The sequence below is a fragment of the Sapajus apella genome, unplaced genomic scaffold (assembly GCF_009761245.1).
Source record: "Sapajus apella isolate SASKATOON/1434 unplaced genomic scaffold, GSC_monkey_1.0 scaffold34, whole genome shotgun sequence".
Classification (NCBI taxonomy): domain Eukaryota; kingdom Metazoa; phylum Chordata; class Mammalia; order Primates; family Cebidae; genus Sapajus; species Sapajus apella.
Genome location: NW_022436974.1, coordinates 19,716,354 through 19,738,884, shown reverse-complemented (window position 1 = coordinate 19,738,884; position 22,531 = coordinate 19,716,354). Strand labels below are relative to the sequence as shown.

The following is a 22,531-nucleotide window of genomic DNA, read 5'->3' as shown; positions in this document are numbered from 1 at the left end:
CTATGGTAAGAAGTGTGTTAGCTTTCTTCCCTAATCTCAAAGTATTCAGGCTGTTCTTTTGGTTTCAGCATAATCAAAGTTTGACCTGTGATTGTAAGTGTCTAGAATTACTAGTTAAAAAATTACAAACTCTATTCTTGTACTTTGACTGCCTCCTGGTCCACCCCATTGCAACTCGTACAGACATCTCTTTTGCTCCTTTTTGATGTCATGAAAGTGAACGTAGGCACAGCTGAGCAAGGTTGGGGGAAGAACAAGACTGCTGAGACCAGGTTATCCCTGCTGCCTAAGGTGGATCTTTCTAAAATTTCTAAGTTTTTCTTCTGAACTGGGAGAAAACTAAGCCAGAAAGGAGTTTAGATAGATTATTAGTCAAAGAGGACAAGCAATCAGACTGTGCAATCATAAGTCAGGCATACTGCCGTCTAGTGGACAGTTCTCAGTAATTAAAAAATTGAATAGGGAAGGATTTTATTGAGTCAAGAGTTTTGTTCTAATGCTACATGATACCTGCTGTCCACTGTGTTCTCTGGTGAGTGATTATGGACACGGGAGGATTCAGCTCTTGTTAAAAGGAACTAAAAATAACTGGAATTGAGAGACCCACACAAGTTAGTATAGGATCCAGAGGAAGTAATACTGTGTTTCAAAGGATCAAATAATTGGACAAACATTTGAAAAAAGATGAATCCAAGTACTAAAGATAGTGTAGCACTAGAAGGCAGTTGATTACACAACTTGAAGAAAAAAAAAACTGTAAATGTGTATCACATTGTCTCAGGCTGCTGGTCTGATTGGGTTGCCAGATTAAGCAAATAAAAATACAGGATGTCCAGTTAAATTTGATTTTCATATAAACATTATTTTTTTAAAATATAACTTGTAACAGACTAGGTAGATACTCAGACACAAGAAGGGCAGGAGAGAACTTCTCCCACCCTACCAGAAAAGTCAGGTGACCATCAGGTGACAGTCTGGCAGATGGTACAGTGTCTCTGTAAAATAACAATTGGTCACAGCCTGAGCCAGGGAAAGACAGTCTCCCAATAGGTAAACACACCTAATGCTAGTGATCAGCAGCTTCCAGATGAGATCTCAGGAGTTGGGTGAGTGAGCTCAAGTATGTGCATTAAAAGGCAAAATGGTAGAATTTAACTGGCATATGACTTTCCAGGGACATTTGACTAGTAAGGGAAGAACACCTCAAGTGAGCATGTGTACAACTCCAGTAAGCACAATACACATGCTCACCTCCCAAGTGCCAGAAGGCCACCGCACATACAGACAACTCACCACAAGGAAAGCATCACGGGAAATGGGATACATCCCCCAAGTATATCTGTTACAATAGGTAGCTCCTGCAGGGCAGGAGAGGGGTTCCCTGCACCCACCTGGAAAGTCTGACAACCACCAGGTGATGGTTTGGCAGTTGTCACATTGCCTCTCTAAAAATGACTAGTGGTCACAGGACCAGGGATAGGCAATTTCCTAATAGGTAAAAACACTTGAAATGGGCAATCAGCAGCTTCCAGTGAAATCTCAGGAACTGGGAGAGTGAACTCAAGCATGCACATTAAGAGAAAATAAATGGCAGCCTATGACCTTCAGGGGCCATTCTACCGGAAAAGGAAAGAAAGTCTTAGGTGGGCATGCACACAACTTCTTAATCGTACTGTGCATACTCACCTCCCATGTGTGAGTAGGCCACTGCCCATGCAGGCAGCCCACTCTAATGGAAGAATCATGGGAAAAAGGATGAAAGACCCTGGAAGTATCCAGCATATAAAACCCCAAGTCAAAATGTCAAAAGCCACACTGGACCTACACATGCCCACTTGGCCCTTTCCAAGTATACTTTCCTTCCTTTTGTTTCTGCTCTAAAACCTTTTGGTAAACTTTCATTCTTGCTCTAAAACTTGCCTCAGTCTCTCTTTCTGCCTATGCCTCCTCAGTCAAATTCTTTCTTCTGAAGAGGCAAGAACTGAGGTTGCTGCAGACTCATATGGATTCATCACTGGTAACGTAAGTATATCTCAAATACTGCATGGTATGTACTTATACTAAAAAATATATGTTTTCTTAAATCTGAAATTCAAATTTAACTGGGTGTTCTCTATATTTTCTGGAAAACCTGAGCTTGAGCTTGAAAAATGAAAATAAAAATAAAATTTTAAGCCCCTTTTTGGCCAAGAAAACTCCAGAGAAACTCTGGAAGCTGAGTTCAGGGCTGTGGCAAGATGGGAGATTGGATTCCCCTCTTTATCCTTCCTCCACTGCTAACAGCTACTAGGCTTTTATTCCTTAAGGGGTAAGTAGAAATCGGCCCGGTTGAAAAGACTACTAGCTTATCTTCCCGGGTACAGAACAAAGACAAGATGAGATTAATCGTTCCTTCTCCCTTCCCTGAGACATCTGCTTTCTCCATTCCTTTTTTCCTCAAATGTTCAGCTTATCTTATGTAAGATGTAAATTTCCTAGTCATTAGCTATAGACTCACAAATATGTAATCACTCCTCTCACTGCAACCCCACCATCCCCCTTTTAAAGAAAATGTATAAATACTAAACCTCCTGAGAATCACTTTGGAAAAAACAAACACCAACACCACAGTGACTCCTCTTTCTCCCACGCACACTGACATGCTGGCTCAATAAACCTTGATAATGTGAGATTTATGCCTCAGTTACTCATTTTGGTTGTCAGTTTTAATTCAATAACTAACTGAGCAGTAGTGTTTCTGTACAAGAATTCCCTTCCAGCATTTCTCAGGAAATGTGTACATTTTTCTGAGTCCCTAGGAGGATTAAGTAAAGAAACTGGAAAAAAAATGGCAAAAACCATTATAATTCTCTTGTGAGTATTAAAGAATAACAACTGTCATTGAGATATTATAGATTTGAAGAAATCCTATGGTGTCAGGTAAAAAGTAAGAGCAGGAAATACTGACGCTATGAATGTAAGGTCAAAGTCAATGTTTCTAGGAGTAGGATAGGAATATATAAGAATCTAATGTGTTATAAATGAGTATCTGTGGTACTGTCTGCTGTTTAAAGGTGAATCATTCTTATAAATAAAATAATATTAACAAATATAAATTCTCAATCTATCTCATACAAATCCTATGAATGATATTCAAAAAAAAGAAAAAGCGTCAAGATTTTGGAAGCCAAATATGTCAGTATGTTGAACTCTTTACCATGTGAGTCTGTATAGTGCCATTTATCTAGTTGGGAGAGCTAAATGTTATATTTTTCAAACACTACCTAATAATCCTTGCTGGTGTTTTCCAGTGTTTGAAAATTTGGCCAGGCTACAGTTCCTTGTAAACGCAACTATTTACATATCCATAATAACGGCTAAAGAGTCTCCAAGATAGTCCCCAGTGATCCTTGACTCTCAGTGTATATACCTTTACCTTGCTTCGCAGTATACACATCTCCCAGTTTACACACATGCAGTCCCTGCCTACCACATACAAGAGTTGTGCCATGTGGCCAAGATGACATGGCAGTAGTGGTGGTGTGCTGTTTCTAAGATTAGTTATAAAAGGTACTACACCTATTCTCCCTCTTTTTCTTTCTTTCTTTTTTTTTTTTTTATTTTCTTGTCTCTTTCCATACAGCTACTTCTGGAGAAAAGCCTTATTGTAAACAACCCTAGGGAGAGATCCATGTGGACAGAAATTGAAGCATTTTGTCAACAAATATGTATGTGAGCTTGGGCACAAATCTTACACATCCAGTTAAATTTTCAGAGACTATAGCCTCAACAAATAGCTTGCATCTAACTTCATAAAAGATCCTAGGACAGAACCACTTCCAGATTCCTGAAATTTAGAATCTGTTGAGATTTAAAAATGAAAAAAATTATTGATTGTTTTACTGATAAATTTGAGGGCAGTTTGTTACATAGCAATCAACAATTAATATAAAATATGAAAGATACTATAAGCACTTTAAGAATAACATGAAATTTAGAATTAAAAATTCTAAATAATTCTTATTTTTCATTTGAAAATCCCAAAGATGACTATCTTTCAGGAAGTTCACTACTGGAATATGGAAATATACATGGATAATATATCCTTTAACCTGGTAAGAACTATATTAGGAACGTATGTTCTGCGAGGTATGTGAGCTCTTAACAGTGCTAGGTGATTAGGCCAATCAGATGTGGCAAATAGATACAAGGTTCTCAAATAGAAAACAAACTCAGTGGGTTATTTCTTTCCCTGAACTTCGTATCTTTTCACATCTCAACAAAATTCATTGTGTCCATCTGAAGATTTTTTAGTTTTTTCAGGCTGGAGTTAGTGGTGTGCTCTAAGCTCACTACAGCTTTTATCTCCCAGGCTCAAGCAATCCTCCCGCCTCAGCTTCCTGAGTGGATGGGACTACTGGTGTGCACCACCACACTTGGCTAATTTTGTTTATTTTCCTGTAGTGATGAGGTCTCACTACATTGCCCAGGCTGATTTCTAATTCCTGGGCTAAAGTGATCCTCCAACCTCAGCCTCTGAAACTGTTGAGAATCTACTCATGAGACACTAAAATTCTTAATAATAACTGAATTACATTTGTTTCATGACTTGAACTTTCTCAGTGCTTTTATTGTCCTAAAACACCTCCAGATTCTGTGGTGCTTACTCTTAAAAAGCCACATTTTAGGCTCCTTTTCCAAGAATTCCACAGATCTAACAGATTCTACTGGTCCAAATATCATTGAAAGAAATTCAAAGGCTATGAAGTATGAAGGTTGGTTTAAATCAAGGCAGTGATGTTATCTGTTCTACTTAACACTTCTACTTTTTAGCCCCTTCATTTGTTAAATGGGATCAAGAATGCTTATCTTACAGGCTATGTGAAAACGAAAAACCAGTAAAACATCTGGCATATTGCATATGACAATAAATAATTCACAATATTTTATCACTTGATTATTATTCTACTATGCTTTGAGGTCAATAGGCAGATTTTTAAATGTAATATATAAATATATAACACATAATTTTTGTAAACTCAGCAAATGTAACTAGCACCCAGGTAGAAGAACAGATTCGTTTTATCATCTCAGAAATTCCATGATCTCTTTTAATCCTAAATCACATCCTCTCCAAGAGTAACCCCACCATGATTCCTAACGTATTGGTTACTTTTGCCTGTTCTTAGAATTCATGTGAATAGAATAATAATGTATGTCCTCTTTTTGATATAGCTGTATTTGATGTATAGTATTTCATTGTGTGTATATACCAGAATTTAACCATTTTAATAGTTTCAGGTAGGGAATACAGATTCCGATCATAGATGAACACCGCTACATATTTTTGTTGGGTACTCTGGTAAATGAATAATGGTTCTCCCAGTATATCCACTTCTTAATTACTAAAACCTCTGAATGTGTGACCTTTCACAACCAAAGAAATATAAGGACTTTGCGATTAGGAAATTTCCCTAGATTTTTCAAGGGGGCCTAATCTAATCACACAAGTCTTTAAAAGCGGGAAACCTTTCCCTTTTCCAGTTCTATGTTGTGTGTTTACGTGTGTGTATGTGTATGTGAGTGCGTATGCATGTGCACACACGTGCACGTGCATATAATGAGAGAGAGAGATAGAAAGGGTGAGAGAAATTCCAACATTACTAGCTTAAAGATGGAGTTAGAAAGCTATGAACCAAGGAATACAGGGAGCTTCTAGAAACTAGAAAGGGCTTAAAACCAGATTATAACCTAAAGCCTCCAAAAGGAAACATAAGATATTTTGATTTTAGCCCTGTGAAACCTGTTCAGACCTTTGATTTAAAACATTGTAAGACAATATATTTGTGTTGTGTTAAGCTGCTAAGTTTGCAGTAATTTGTTATAGCAGCAGTGGAAAATGAATGCAGGTATATGATGGAATTGCTGGGTCATAGGGAAAGCTTATGCTTGCTTTTATTAAGGACTGCCAAATAGTTTTTCCATAGTTTTTTTAACTAGATTATACTTAACACTATGCGAGCTTTGCAATTCTAGTTCCTCCTCATCCTTCTCAGGATTTGGAATTTTCTTATTTCAGCTGTTCTGGTGAATTTATGTTGTGTTTTATTTTGCATTTCTCTGATAACTAATAAAGATGAAGACCTTTTGAGCATACGGCATGCTATCTTGTAATGTTCCCTGTTAAGACATCATCATATTTGATGTATTTTTATTACTCAATTATAAGGGTTTTTTTTAATCCTCTGGACATATGTCTTTTTTCAGATTATTGCAAATATCTTCTCATATTTTTCTATTTTTTTTTTACTCTCTTGGTGTTTTTTTTGATGAGGCAAAAAAAGAAAAAAAGATTAAGAGCTTCTTATTCCCTTTGTAGTCTATTTAAGAAGTATTTATTCCAAATCATAATAATTTTTTCCTATGATTTCTTCCAAATCATTTTTTCTGTTTTACATTTAGATCTGCAATTCATTTGTAACACAAAAGTTATAAATCTCCCATTATAAATGGAAAAATCAAGTGATACATTGAGATTTCACTATCAAACAGGAGATGAGAGAAGAGCTTGAATTCTGGTCATTTGCCTCTCTTGTCTATAAACAGTGCTGTATCCACTGACTTCCCAAAGCCTTCCTTGATGTTCCAGAATCATATTGATCTCTTCTTCCCATAGCCTCTGCAGTTCTCAACCCCATTTGTAAAATGTGTCTCATATTAACTGTGGATACTGTATGCATTTGCACACATTACCTTCCCTGCTGGATGGTTTGGATGCTTGTGATCAATGGCTGCCTCATTCTTCATCTTTATGGATCAAAGCATTAGACCAGCGTAAAAATGGTGATGCTTACTACATGGTCTACTAGAATCTCTAATTGTTAAAAAAAAAAAAAAAAAAGGAATGAGTTACCACTAATTTCTCTGTTTTACATCATATTTTAAATTACAACGATGACTTGCTATATAACTGAAGAAAGGAAGAAAGTCATTAGATAAAAAAAAAAAATCTTATTGTAAGGAACAGTTCTCTGGCATAAAAACTGTCTGAAAAAAACAAAAATTCTTAAATTACAAAAGCTGTTTTAAGTGATGGATGGCAATGAAAATATATGCGTTAACATTTTCTAGTTTTCTCTCCTCAGAAGGCTTATTCTTGGTTACTTATTCTTAAGTTAAAAGGCATATCAGGTTAATGGAGCCTGATATCCTGAGCTGCATTTTATGTCATCGGCATCTTTAGCCTTCAATCCTTTTGTATACTCAAGCCGCCTTCAGAGGGCCGTTTGTGTTTTCTGAAAATCCCTTCCGATCAATTCTTTCTCAGCGAGTCTTTTTTAAGTTAATGTTAAGATGTGTTTCACTGGTTTTCCAGCACCTTTTTGTTTTTTCTTCTCTCTATATTACTGCTTTTGTAACTACCTAGTCTAATATTTCTAAAATACACTTATAACAACACCTTTCTCATATGCTATTCATGTCCATTGTCTTACATCATTAACTTGTTAAAGTCAACATGATAACTATGGAACATGGTTAATTCAATTTAGCATGTAGAGTCATTAAATTCTCCTTGCACTCACACCTGCTTGGTGCTTTGAGGACTCCTGTACCAATTACTCTTCCACAGGGACAGTATAAAGAGAAAAAGATTTGAAGTGAGGTAAGCATGTGTTTAAGTTCCAGCATTGCCACTTTCCAACTTACATCCTTAGACAAAGGAACTTAATCTGTGTCTTTATTTTTTTAAATGAATGTGTGTGTGTGTGTGTGTATGCATATATATATATATATATATATATATATATATATATATAAAACAAAATATAGGATTGCTATGCGGAACACAGAAGTTTGTAATGCAAAGTGTTTAACACAATGTTTGTATAATAATGGTAGGTTCTTAATGATGTTAGTTCCTTTTTTTTTCCCCTGAGGAAACAAAGTTTAAAAGTAGACTAAATATTCTTATTGACATGAAAACATTTATAGGAAACTAATTAGGAGCTAGTGAGAAATCTTGAGAAACAAATTAGATTGATCAAATTTGAAGACAGCAAGATTACTCTGGTAAGAGTGTAACATAAAGACAGAAAAGTGAAATATTTATGGACCAAAGAGATACCATTAAACGGATAAAGAAATGGGATTCCTGGGGTGATTGTGATGTGGAGAAGGTATGTCCTGTTCATGTGTGTTACAATTCCAATGGTCAGTATTCAAACTCCTTCCTGACGAAAAAAACAACTTTTAGAGACTACATATGGGCTGGTGGTGGGGACAGTTTCTTATCCTCAAAGTACGGGATCTATTAAAGACCACATAAGTTAAAGACAGGAAATGGAGTTAGGTTCTTATCATACTACTGTAAGTAAGAAATTACAGTTCTGAAATAGAACAGCTACTGTGGAGAGAAAAAGACCAATCCCCACAGAAACAAAGGGATGTGCATCTGAAGAAATTAGTTGCTTTACAATGGAAATATCGTAACAAATTGCCATTGCAAATGTTCACAGAGATTTAGCTCTCAAAGATATGTCTTTATAAAAGAATTAATCCAAAATGTATCTTCTGTTTAAATCATGATTTCCAAGTATTAGAGGCACCTAAGTAACTATAACTATGCATATATAGCTTCAAATATACATTTAAGTATATGTACATATTTACGGGTACATAAATTGTATGTCACAAATTATAGAAAATCTATTACTTTTACTCTTATCATGTGCTTTTTGAACTGTGAAGACTGTTTTCAGATTTTCCAAGGAGCATTGACAGTATTGTCCTACAAACCCCTCAAAAGAATAAGGCAAGTGTATTAATGGATTTTCATGGAGGGTTGGATAATGCTGTAATTATGAAAAAATTACTGTTAACTCGTAAAAGCAAGTTTAAAATTGGCCAATGGGATGAAATTCAGTTACCAATCACACAAGATCATTTAAGAGCTGGTTTCATCTGTTGAGGAGCCATATTTCTTGGCTGAAATTGAATTCAGTTCAAGGCAGTATCTTCTGAAATATATTCCTGGACTTTATAAGCAATGACCACATACCTAGAATCAGCTTCGTATAGATCACTTTACATACATTATTTATAAACTTTATAACATTGCTCAAGATAATTATCACAACACATCTCTTACAGATGGGAAAATAAACACATTTAGATATAAACACCTTGACCACATTCATAATATGCGTTAAATGTCTAAAACCTACACTTTTTCCCTTCTAGGCCATGATCTTTTGATATATCACAGGAAAAGTTTTGCTTTTTTACTCATAATTATGTCTGTGATACCAATCTCATAGTTTTCCAGTGAAGATATGGGTGTGGGGAACCCTGGGCAATAAATCAGCCATCTTTCTCCGGATGTATGAAAATTTTTTAAAAAACAAAATTTCATACGTAATAAAGGGAATTTTAGAATATTCATACTCTATGAGCCAGAAAGTCCACATATTGGAATCAGTCTAAGATAATAATCAAAGACGTGTATAGACATTAGCATACAAGATTTCTAAAATAATAGTGTTATCCATAGCTCCAAATATTGGAAAACAATGCATGCAACCAAAAATTAAGTGAATTGTTCTATAATACATATGTACAATATAATATTCCAAGAATCAAAAAGAAAATTTATAGCAAATTTACAAAATGTAGTTACAGAATATTGTTAAGTAAAAAGAAATAGAAGTTAAAACTGTATATATAAGATGATAAAAATGTTACACAGTATGTCTAAGCATGTCTTTGTATATTTACCTATAATATCTACCTGTTCATCCATCTACCTATTGCAAATATTAATAGTGTTTTTCAAGAATACTGAGACACTTTTTATGTTTTAGTTAAATTCCTGTTTATTGCTTTACTTTTCTGCCTTAAACAGAAATTATTCTTAGCTTTAAAAATTCTACACAGCTTTTAAAAATAATAGTATTTCCTGTGGTATGCCAAATAGCCTTTCTTTTCATAGTTTTAGGTTTTAGAGCCAGGACCGAGCTCAGATTTAATGAAAATGGAAACCTCTTTTCCTGACTAAGGCAAATGAATAACAAGAATACAGGAGTAGTTGTGAAACTGAAAGAGATTTGTAGGGGAAAAATGTCAGGGGCTGGTAGGAATATTCTTGGCATTGTACAGATAGTTCTTTGTAGAGAAACAGGAAGTGTAGAACTGTTATTTTTAGATATTTAACTATGACTGGGTTAGCATTATGCTTATTGTGTTAACCCTGTAAAAACAGTAATGAACCCTCTGTATCTTATTGTGCTGAGAATGGTCGCTATCAAGTACAGTAAATGGTAGTTCTTATTTCAAAAATTTTATAAATCCTATTTTCTTTTTTTTTATTGGCCAGTGCTACTCATTGTAGCAGTGATCTAAAATATGCTCTGCTTACTTTATACGCATATATAACATGCTGAACATCTTAATTAGTGCATAATGTATAAACAAACATGCTTTAATTCTTGACTGGAGCCAAGAAAAAAATGAGATTTAAATTTTCTCTGGTTAAAATCTTTTAATATTTTAGTAAATATAGTTAGCAGCAGGAGGTACAAAAATTTTATTTTATGCTTAATACTATACTGTAATAAACTGTGGATGATGTTTTAGAGAGGCGTCAGAGCTGTCTCAAAGAAAATAGTATTAAGAGCCACCTCATACCTCCAAAGAGCCAATTGTTACATTTTCAGGAATACTGTCATCTTATTGCCAAATAGCAATTATTAAAAGCTTAATTTTACAACAGTATAATTAAATTGGTTAATAACAAGAAGAACTCAGAACTATTACTACTTAATTATTTTACTCCCTGTATTCTTTTCTAAGCTTTTGAAATTATTTACATCTCTTGTATCTGTATCGTGGAAATACTACATATTGGTGTGCTAACTGGAACTCTGTTTCCAACTCCCCTTTCAGAATGTCACATTGGTTGCTTAAAATCAGTAATGATGGGAGCACTGACATTACAGAAATAAACTGCCAAATGCTAAAACAGGACTTCCATGTTTACCACCTTCCCTGGAAATCTGATTGTAAATATTTACTAGCAGACTATTTAACTTATTATTTTTAATTACTTCCTCTTTTTCCCAGTATATTTGGCCATCATCCATTGGTTTTGGCATGCATCATGAAAAAAATAACATATGTTGCAATCTATTCTATGTGGTATTGGTTGATTGAGAATACACTTAGTGCCATTCAATAACAATGATGCTATGGAGGATATAAAGACAAAATATAGCTCTCACCTTTACGGTGGGTTGGAGGGAGAAGGGATAATTATATATTCAAGTATGCTTTGCCTTGGTATAAAAGATAATGTATATCCATGTGATATTGTTTAATTTTAAAAGTGCTTCATAAACAGTCTCCTCCATTTAATTCTCACAATAATCCTGGAAAGTAAGAAAGTAAGTTATTGTGCCCACTTGGGGGCTGAGAAATCCAAGACTTGCCAAAGGTCATAGAGCTAGGTCATTGTGAGATAAAGTAAAATACAACATCCAACTCTTTTAACTCTGAGTCCTGGGTTGTTTATGCTTTCCTCTACTGTTAAAAAGGAAAATTGCCTCCGAATTCTATCTATAGGTTTCAGTGAAACTGTACTTGGAAACAAGGAATTGTGTTTTTGTTTTTTGTTTGTTTGTTTGTTTTTGAGATGAAGTCTCACTCTATTGCCAGTGCAGTGGCATGATCTCGGCTCTCTGCAACCTTCACCTCTCCAGTTAAAGCAATTCTCCTGCCTCAGCCTCCCAAGTAGCTGGGATTACAGGTGCGTGCCACCATGCCCGGTTAATTTTTGTATTTTTAGTAGAGATGAGGTTTCACCATGTTGGCCAGGATGATCTCGATCTCTTGACCTCGTGATCCGCCTGCCTCCACCTCCTGAAGTGCTGGGATTACAGATGTGAGCCACTGTGCCTGGCCACACTGAGCTTTTTAAAGAAACTTCAAATGCCTATTGTGGCAACCTTAACATTATTAGTTTTTTTTTCTGCAGTGAAATCATACAGTGACTCTCCACCTCAGGATTCTCATCCCACCCATAAGCACTTTAATATTACATTTGAGATGGCAGCCAGAACAGGTGGATGGACCAGAGGCAAACATGCTGCTACCCCTGAATCTATGCTTCTAATGTCTGCAATATTGGTGGGCACAAGTAGTCTTCAGCTCAGAATGAAAGGCTGTAAAATGAAAAACATTCTTTCAAAAGACAAGACTAAAGACAACAGACATCTAATGAAAGTGAAGGATCATACAGGCTAAAAGAAAACGAAGAGAATTAATTGCAGGAAAAAATAATGTTTGAAAAGTCAAAAGTTTCTTAGATTGTTTATTTGAAATTGGATAAGGAGAAAAGGTTACTTAAAATAAATCATTTTTTTTTATTTTTAAAAGTGTTCAGTAGATTTCTATGGTAAATAGCATATTCAAGGTGCAAAACGCATAGTTATCAAGTTAGCCTGAAACCAAATCTAGCCAAACAAATCCAGGAGAATGTGGTATGAATTAATAAATGACACCACAGAATAAATGCAGAAAATAGAAAATCCGTAAAAAAGAAAAAACAAAGTTGCTGTTGTTCTTGTTTTTACTATTTATCTTTTTATGTGATAATTATTTAAAACTGTGGGAGTTTTCTTTTTCCTTCTCATTAAAACCAATAAAAGAAGTGCAGCTTAAATACCTTCAGCTCAGGTTTTAATAATTTAGATACTACCTAAGACATACTATAACTTGTGAGAGTTAAAGAAATTAGCATGTAAGTGACCCGTGGAGACAAATGGAAAATCTATTAATATAACCATTAATATGAATTGATGTAAAATTTTCTTCAAAGTTAAGAAGGTACAATATTTTAGAAATGTGGCTGGGCACAGTGGCTCATGTCTTTAATCCTAGCACTTTGGGAGGCACAAGCTGGCGTACTGCTTCAGCCCAGGAGACCAAGACCAGCCTGGGCAACATGGCAAAACCTGTCTCTACAAAACACAAAAAATTAACTGGGCTTCATGGTGTGTGCCTGTAGTCTCAACCGTTTGGAGGGTTGAGGTGGGGTGGAAGGATCACCTGAGCCCAGAAGATGAAGGCTGCAACGGGCTGTGATCTCACCACTGCAGTCCACCCAGGGCGATGGAGAGAGACACTGTATCAAAAAAATATATATATATATACCATATATGCAGAACCAGGCTGTGCACCTAAATACAGTATAAAAAGTAACATTCTGTTCCTCTCAAACATGTGTAATCTCTGCCTCCATTGGTGCAGTCATTCTGCAAATGTAATACGTTATTACCCAGAAAACTCTTTTGCATATATCATGTTCTATTGATTAAAGGCTATAAGTAATTTACTGAAAATACAGAAATACAATGGAGCTGTTCTGTTGATGGCATGGGTGAAATTATATATTTATACTATATCATTATATTAGAATAATAAGATATGTATATAGTGACATATATATCAATGCAAATCATATATAGTCATGTATATATGTAGTCATGTAAAATGACTATGTAAATCATATATACATAGTCATTTTCAATATCTACATTATAGAGATATTATTTATATAATTTACAAATTTATATATTTATATAATTATATAATTATTTATATAACTTATATATGTAGATATTGAGAAATTCTATGTAAAATAAATCATATATATATATAAAATATAGATATTGAGAGTGACTGCATGTTTCTTCTTTCAAAGACCATGCTGGAAAAATGAAATACAAGCATACCTTAGGAGAACTTAGTAACCGAGCTACTTATTTTGAAAATGATGCCAATTCTTCAGTTCATCAATGCAGCCAATAATACGCATTTTGTTAGTGAAATTTTTTAAAAGCCTCAGAAAAGTTAGGTAGCATTAGTTTCATTTACTATAAAGATCAGACTCTCTGACAAATGTATCTTTTAAAAATGTAGTTGATAAGACAAACAATTTAAGTAATCTGACACCATTCTTACAAGGTTCTACCAAATTAGAAAAGGGAGAGACAGAAGAGAAAGTCATATTGTAGCTTTGCTGCTAAATTGACTCAAACTACTATTCTCTTCTTGCAAAAAACATCATTAGCACATTTCAAATGGGAATCACTTTATGATTCTTTTTAAATTACCTTCACTCCTCAAAATTCTAATAAAATAATTTGCATTTGCATGTCTTTAATGATATTTCAATCACCCATTATAAATATAGGCAATTTGCAACTTTTATTCAACATACTCAGATGTGCACTGTTCATGAATTCTGATGTTTATTAGATAATTGACTAATTAAATCTCTTTTAGCGCTAAATTATTTAAGCATGCCCCATAGACTCCATTTTTGTTAAACTTCAGTTCTAAAAGCCCTCCGTGTTTCTCCCTATAAAACTCAGAATAAAAAGCCCCTATCCTTTAAGATGTGAAAGTTCCAACACAATTTATAAATGCATTTTTTCTATTTTGCTAAAATCCTAGACACTTAACAACAGTAGTAAACTGTCACAGGATCTTTCAAACAACCCGGTTATTATCAAGTGCTGGTTCATCGGATTACAGTGGCCTGAGAATAATTAAATATTGCTTTCTCTCAGGTTATTTCTGTAGAATATTCTGACATTATTTGGAAACATGATAGCTAGATTGCTAAACATGCGATAGATTATGAAAATTACTGCAGTTATGTAAGATATATAGAAAAGTAAGAACTCTAGATTCTTGAAAGAAATAACCAACCCTGAAATATTCTGGGTTTCTTTTCTTTCTCTGGTATTACAGCATTCCATATTTCTGCAAATGTTAACGGGATTTTGTAAGGCTTGGATAACTAATTCCATATTTAAACAGATTTAATTATCTAATACACAGCTGACTTTCTAAACTCTCCACACTGAATTTGCTGAATAAATGTTATAAATGAGCTCTATTTATGAGGGAAGATTGAAATGTTTAAAATGCAAATGTAAACTCTTTCTCACATGAGAAGAAAAAGTGAAACTGGAAACAACAATAGAATTTTTAAAGGTCTTCTGCTGGAATTTTAATGATTAGACTAATGACATCAAGGCACATCCCCAGTGCCTGTGTATAGCTTCATATTAGTCTTTTCTTGTAGACCAGTTGAAATAGCTATAAATGGAGAAGACATATGGGGCTCTTTGATTACTGCAAGTAACTTTAATATTACATCAAAAATTCATCTGGGACTTTGAATCCTCCTCAGATTAGACATATATCTGCATTTTCAAATATTATGATTTAAAATATTACGAATGACTTCTCATCTATAAACATAATTTTCCCATCAAATACATCAGACCAAAATAAATTTATTCCTTATAATCTATTTAGACATATAATATCCTGTTATTTATATCTGCTGGTGGGTATTGGGAAGAAATTTTGTAAAGGACTCAGTGAGATTAGATCATGGGAAAAGTCAGGTTATATCCTCACTTCAAGTCATTTATATGATAAAATTTGAAAAACAAGTGTATGATAAACCGTAGGTTTGGGCTATTTCTTAACAATGCAATTGGTGGCTTCAACCAGTATCTACTTTTTAGTTTTTCTTTGTTTTTATTTTTAATTTTATTTATAGTTAATATTATATTTTCCGTTATTAATTACTACCAGATCTGGACATTTTATAATTACTTGAATGCATTTAACACTTTTATAATGCTTTACACAAGTTAAGGAGTATTTATTTTCTTCATTATCTATATTAATGAACTTACTTATATCAACTGTTTTTTCTAAACAAGAATTTTGTTCTAACTCTAGGATTTTGTAAGTGATATGTTATTAAATATTAAATATTCTCTAAGCATTTTATCAAATTTTTATATGAAATAGAAATTGCTGTATGTCTTAAGAGGTGAATGTACAGTCAATAAAACTATGAGCCCTAAAAATTGTTTTCACTTGAGAATATGAGGCAAGACTTCTGGAATATGTAGCTTTCAAAATGGAATATCTTGAGATTTATAGCATAGACAAACAATGTATTTAGAAGAAAGACATTTCAACTAGAACAAATCTAAGTTGAAATAGGCATAAAAGCAGAAAAATCACAAAAAAATAGCAGAGAAAAATTACTTCAGTCTAATCGGATATTGTTGAGTTCAAAATGATTTCTCCTAAAAACACTTAAATCAGTTCGAATCCAACCTACAATCAACCATTCTTGACTGTGAACTACCATCTACTAAATTTGTCATAAAATATGTCAAGATGTTGAGAGAAATAGAATCAATACATAAATATAACACATATATGTCCATAAATATATGAATTCATGTATATGAATATACATACCCCTATATATATGATTTATAGCAAATCTTTTATAGTTTTGAAAAAGCAACTAAAGCAAGTAACTCCTAAGTACATACAAACTACATCTATAATGCTAAAGCATTGTAGACTTCCTTTTGAAGCAGAATTAAACACACCAGCTTGCTTTCCCTTTATAAACATGAATTAACTCTTTACAGTGACTTTATTTCTACCATATTTGTAACTCTTTGTGCTCATTTCTGTATTTATCCTACAAACTTCTCTTAAGTGTCTACAGTATGTATAGCACAATGATTAACACAGTGAGATTATAAAATAAAATAAAACCTTGAATATAAAATACAATCTTTATCTTTAAAATACTTTGCAAAAAAGGGGAATAACTAGGAAAGAGAAAGATGGAAAATAAATATAGATAAAAGAGCCAATATTTATGAATGCTACCTGGAGTGCATATGAGAATTCACTGTAAAAAGCCATTTATTCTGCCCTGGGGAGATTATAAAATCATGAATGAGGGGCTCTGTAGACACTCATTGTTGAAATTGTAATTATTGTATATTAATTCAGTCTTCAACAACACATCTACTGAAACATACTAAACACGGGTACTTATTTTTTATCCTGATTTTTAGAAACGTTCTTAAAGTATTTTCTCCCTTACACTTTCTTTTTCAACTCATAGTCTCCAGGCCACACAGTGAAAGCTGCCTGCTACAGTTAACTTTCCCAAGGGGATCAACAACTGAATTAACTTGACAAAAAACAGAACAGATATTTGAATTTGTTGAGACTAAATGAAAACATCTCTAAATTATTTCTCTCCTTCAAGCTGCCATGTACATACCAAACTGCTGTAAGAGAAGTCAATGAAACTCTCTTTCTTCAGAACAAAATTCCATTTAAATCAAATAATTTTGTTATACTTGAATCCCTACTCAATCCTCTACTTAGAAATTTCTGAATTCTAAATTCAAGTTGCCATGCCATAGATAAGCAGGTTAGCACATTCCTGATGGAATTTTGTTTTTCTTTTTTCATAGAGTTACACTCTCAGTATATGAGGTCTCAAACTCCTGGGCTCAAGAAATCCTCTTGCCTCAGCCTCCCGAGTCTGGTGGAATTCTTAATCAAGCCTACAAGACTTTTCTCTTTGAGGTGAGATGTGTCATGTAGAAATAGGACTGAAGAACATCCTCTAAGAAAAATCTTTCCTCAGGAAAAAGCCATCTCTTGGCTCTTTGAAAGTCTTTCAAAAATGGGTAACCACACATTTGGTGACAGCTAGTCAGCACTTGTGGAGTCTCTTCCTGTTGCCAATGGTATCTATATTGCTCTAATTTATTAATAACCTATTAAGTGATGGGCACTGTAGTGGAAGGCTTCATTTTGTAGAAAAGAAAGCAGACTCAGAGGCTTCAGAAGATTAACCCAAAATTTACAACTGGCAGTGATCAGAGGAGGTATTCGGTACTACAGTGGAGATTTTCATGCTGAGATCAATCAATCAATTGCAGTCTTATGGCAGCCCCCCACAGCATATATCTACTTGTTTTCTTCACTCTTTTTGGGATGGGTTATGACTAAAAAATTGATTTAAACAGACACTGTGTTATAAGAAATTAAAGGGCCTTGGATTTACAGTGAAAGCAAATGGGCTTGAGCACAAACTCTGTAACTTCAACTCTTGAGTTCAGTTTCCCCTTACTCTGAATGGAAGCAGTTCATGGGCCCTGTTTTTGTGTGGCAATGCTTGCTTTGTAATTGTTATGTATTCCATGTTAGGAAACAAAGTGAAAGCTGAAGATCTTTCAGAAAAGATTTTCTTTGCATGTAACTTTATTCAGATTTCCCACAATAGTGTAGAAAAGGTTCCAGTTATTCCTCTGCGTATGGAATGGTATAAAAATATTTCACCCATAGAAAACCATATGTAAAAAGCCTGGAAGCATGAAAATCCTTGTTCTGTAGGTAAAGAAAGGGTTCATTTTCTATAATGGAACTTGAGGAATGAGCAGAAATCTGGCTGAAAACAAATTAGGGCCTCTTTTAAAGATAGTTTTCTGTCTTTCTGCAGTGACAAGAGTCTAAAGCTGTGCATTGTGTGTGTGCGTTTGGGAGTAGGTATCATAGGTTTTTAAGACTAGCATGGTCATGTCGGTTTTAGAGTGATAACTGTGAACAGAGGGGTAAATAAATTGGGAAGGTTAAATATTTATTGCAAGGATTAGGAAGTGGAGAATAAATATACGGTTTGTGTATTTTATAGTCTGCATAACTTGTACTTCCAACAATGAGCTTAGAGTTTGCTACTACCAAAACATAATTAATAATGTACCGGCTGCCTTTCAGAAAAACATGTTATTAGTAAACTTCAATAGGACATTTATTTTCTTTTTTACTTCCTGGGTATATTTTTATTCTTCCTGATTTGTATTTCTCCCTGAATGTGGCTCAACCATTAGCATTGAAATTAGGAGGTAAAACATTGTACTTTTATAATAAATTCACCCAGGATACAGGAACTGATGCATGAAGGGTCTTCATGTTTTTGAGCTAATTATGTCTTGCTAATAATATTTAATTTATAAAAGAAAAATTCATATTATTATTATGAAGATTTAATCTCTTCACCTTTCAATTCCACAAAGGATTTCATTCAGAGTATAAATTCTCTTTGCCACATATCAAGCATAGCTGCTTACAGAAAAAATTAAGATTTAACAATGAAATTAGAACGAGATTGGTAAAATCAATTTCTTGAATACTGTCACAGGAGGATAAAGGTTTTTCAGAGAAAAAAGAAGGAAGAGAAACTTAATTCAATAGTCAAACTAGCCATGATATTTTTAAAGCAATAAAGTTTATAATAGGCAGTTGGTAATTTAACTAAAATAAATAAAACAGTCATCTTAGTTCTTCATATCAGTATAATACTATCCTTGTGGCAAGCATTTATTTTTTTATAAAGAGTCAATTTTACATTTTAGGTAAAGTATTACTCAGAAATTAAATATTAGAATCAAATTGCCTTACTGCAGTTTACCATTTAACTACATTTTATCTGAGGAAAATAAGATATTCTATACTTGTTCCACAGTACAACCTCCATATGGCAAAAGAAGATTTTATTATACTGAAATCAAGGTACGTGGGATAAAAATAATGAGTCTAGCACTCAAGTCCTGTTTGTTGAGAAATATGCTTACCAGCTTCATCTTTCACTATTCTCCTCCCACTCTACACTCCAGCCTTTATAAACTATATACAAGTGCAAAAGCATATTCACATTTGGTTTCATATCTTTGAACAAGCTGTTCCATATTCCCAATTCAATCCTTCCTTTAGTCTTTTCCCTTACTGAACTAACTCCCACTTAACTTTTCAAGCATGTATCAGCTATCTGCTGAGCTGTCTTCCATGTTACACTGAATGTGGCAAAATACTGTTTAGCACTGCAATGCAGATCAGCTTGTCTTTCTCCCCTATCAGGGGTAGAGAAAAAACAATTCTTCATTTTAACCATCTATTAATAGAATTTTATTTCACAGTAAGAGTCAGGTGAATAAATAAATGTATAGATGAGTAATAGATAGAAAGTAATGGACAAATTAATGGATGCATAGATGGATGGTCAAATATTGGAAGAATCATATTTTTTTAGCAACCTCATCTCACATATAACTTATGCTAACTACTGACAAAATACCTAAATATACTTTATTACCAGTCTACCCAAGTGTGAACATTTGTACCTTGCTGAATTTAACATTTGCACCTTGTTGGTTAAATTATACCTTATTGGAATTAACACTTTTTTACCCCCAGACTGATGATACTAAAACTTAATATGCACAGAGATCACTTGAGTAAAAATGCTACAACTTCACATTTTGGTCCCATTATTACAGATTTGAATTCAACTGATCTAAGATAAGACCAAGAAATCTTAATAGACTTGTTAATAAATGATAAATTGCTTCATAAACACTTAATGAATGTTTCAAAAGACTTCTTAATAAACACTTAACGTAAATCCTGTAGAGGTAATCCATGAATCATATTTTCAAAAAGGCTCTTCTGCGTATTGTGCTAATTTTCTTATTTTATGCAATTATGATCTCATCTAAGTTTATTCCACCCTAGAATCTTATGATCATGTTCTCTATTTTCTCATACGAGTTACTGATTCGCTGATTCTACACAAGATGATGCAGGTTACATCCCTGGAACCAGCCACAGGGCTACTTCCACCATAAAAATAATATTAGATGATCACATAGATCATAATCGGTGACATCCAAGAGCTTTTCTTTAAATTCATCCCTTAGTTCTCCAATTCGTCACCAGTATATTTTGAGATATCATGTCAAATTGCAGTACTAACTTTATAAACTCTATTTTCACATCTTCTGTCTAATCAAACTATAATTTCATAGAAAAGAACAAAATGTGTTTGGTGGGACATGCTCTATTTTGATGAAAATGTGTAAGTTGAGTTACCCTTTATTCTTTGAGGTAAGTATAAGCAACTGTTTAAAAAATAATTCTAGAGGATTCCTAAAGTCAAACATGAAAGCAAATTTTCTTCCCTCTCTTAAAAATGTGTATGCCATATAATCCTAACAGCAACAAATCTTCACTTTGAAATTCTTATCTAAACATAAGAAGAAAAGCACTAGTATTTTTATTTTTTATTATTGTGTAAATAATTATTTGTCAAATACAAGTAAATAATAAAAAATAAAAATACTAGTGCTTGTCTTATGTTTAGATAAGAATTGTGTATATACTGTATACACAATTAGTATTTGTCAATTAAACATAAGTTGTATATATATAGTGTATATATACATCATTAATATATGTTGTATATATACACTACGTATATTAATGATGTATATATACACTATATATATACAACACAATTATTGTCAATTAAACACAAGTAAATAAAAAAATAAAATTGTAATATTGCTACATGAAATACTGACAATTGCATGTATTGCTACATGCAATATAATGTTGTATGATTGTTCTGTATACATTATATGATTGTTCTGTATACATTATAGAGCACACATCTATTTAAAACACCTGTCACGTTATCAACTTATTTTTTTATTGGTGAGAATGTAAATTAGTGCTGCCCTTTTGGAAAAGAGTATGAAAGTTCCTCAAAAAAATAGTTACCATATGATATGTTTTAGATTTGTGTCCCCACTGAAATCTCATGTTGAATTGTAATCTCCAGTGTTGGAGGAGAGGCCTGGTGGGAGGCAATTGGATCATAGCAGTGGACTTCCTCCTTGCTGTTTTCATAATAGTGAGTGAGTTCTCACAAGATCTGGTTGTTTAAAAGTGTGTAGCACCTCCAGCTTCACTCTCTTCCTCCTTTTCTGGCCATGTAAGATGTGCGTGCTTCCCCTTTGCCTTCTGCCATGATTGTACGTTTCCTGAAGCATTGCTAGTCATTCTTCCTATATAGCCTGCAGAACTGTGAGTCAATTAAACCTTTCATTTATAAATTACCCAGTCTCACGTAGTTCTTCATAGCAGTGTGGGAATGAAAAAAATATAAGCAATTAGTACTGAGGAGTGGGCATTTCTATAAAAATACATGAAAATATGGAAACATCTTTGGAATTCTGTAATGGGCAAAAGTTGGAAAAGTTTGGAGGGCTGAGAAAAAAAAATTAGGACATGTTTGGAATTTCCTAGAGACTTGTTAAATTGTTGCAACTAGAATGCTGATAGTGACATGCACAATGAAGTCCAAGCTGAGGTGGTCCCAGATGGAGATGAAGAACTTATTGGGAACCTGAGCCAAGGTCACTCTTGTTATGCATGAGCAAAGAGACAATCTGAAACTGGAACTTTTATATTAAAAACAGAGCATAAACTTTTGGAAAATTTGAAGCCTGGCCATGTGGTATAAAACAACAACTACAATTTACTGGAAGGAATTTGAGCTGGCTGCAGATATTTAAATAAGTAAAGAGGAGACAAACGCTAATAGTCAAGAGAGTGGGGAAAATGCCTCAAAGGCACTTTAGAGACTTTCATGGCAGCCCCTCCCATCCCAGGCCCTGAGGCCTGAGAAGGAAGAATGCAGAAACCAGTGTCTGGAGGTTGTGCAGGGTAGCACACAATCTCCAGACACTGCTTTCTGCATTCTAGCCCACCTGCTCCAGCTACGGCTAACAGGGCCCCGGAT

The 22,531-nt window shown here is 33.9% G+C and overlaps 1 protein-coding gene across 1 annotated transcript in view; it reads right to left on the bottom strand.

Annotated features, from left to right (window-relative positions):
- The window catches only part of TENM4 (teneurin transmembrane protein 4), a 3,057,282-nt gene that overhangs the window by 2,899,803 nt on the left and 134,948 nt on the right, over positions 1-22,531 (bottom strand). The gene's annotated exons all lie outside the window — the stretch shown is intronic.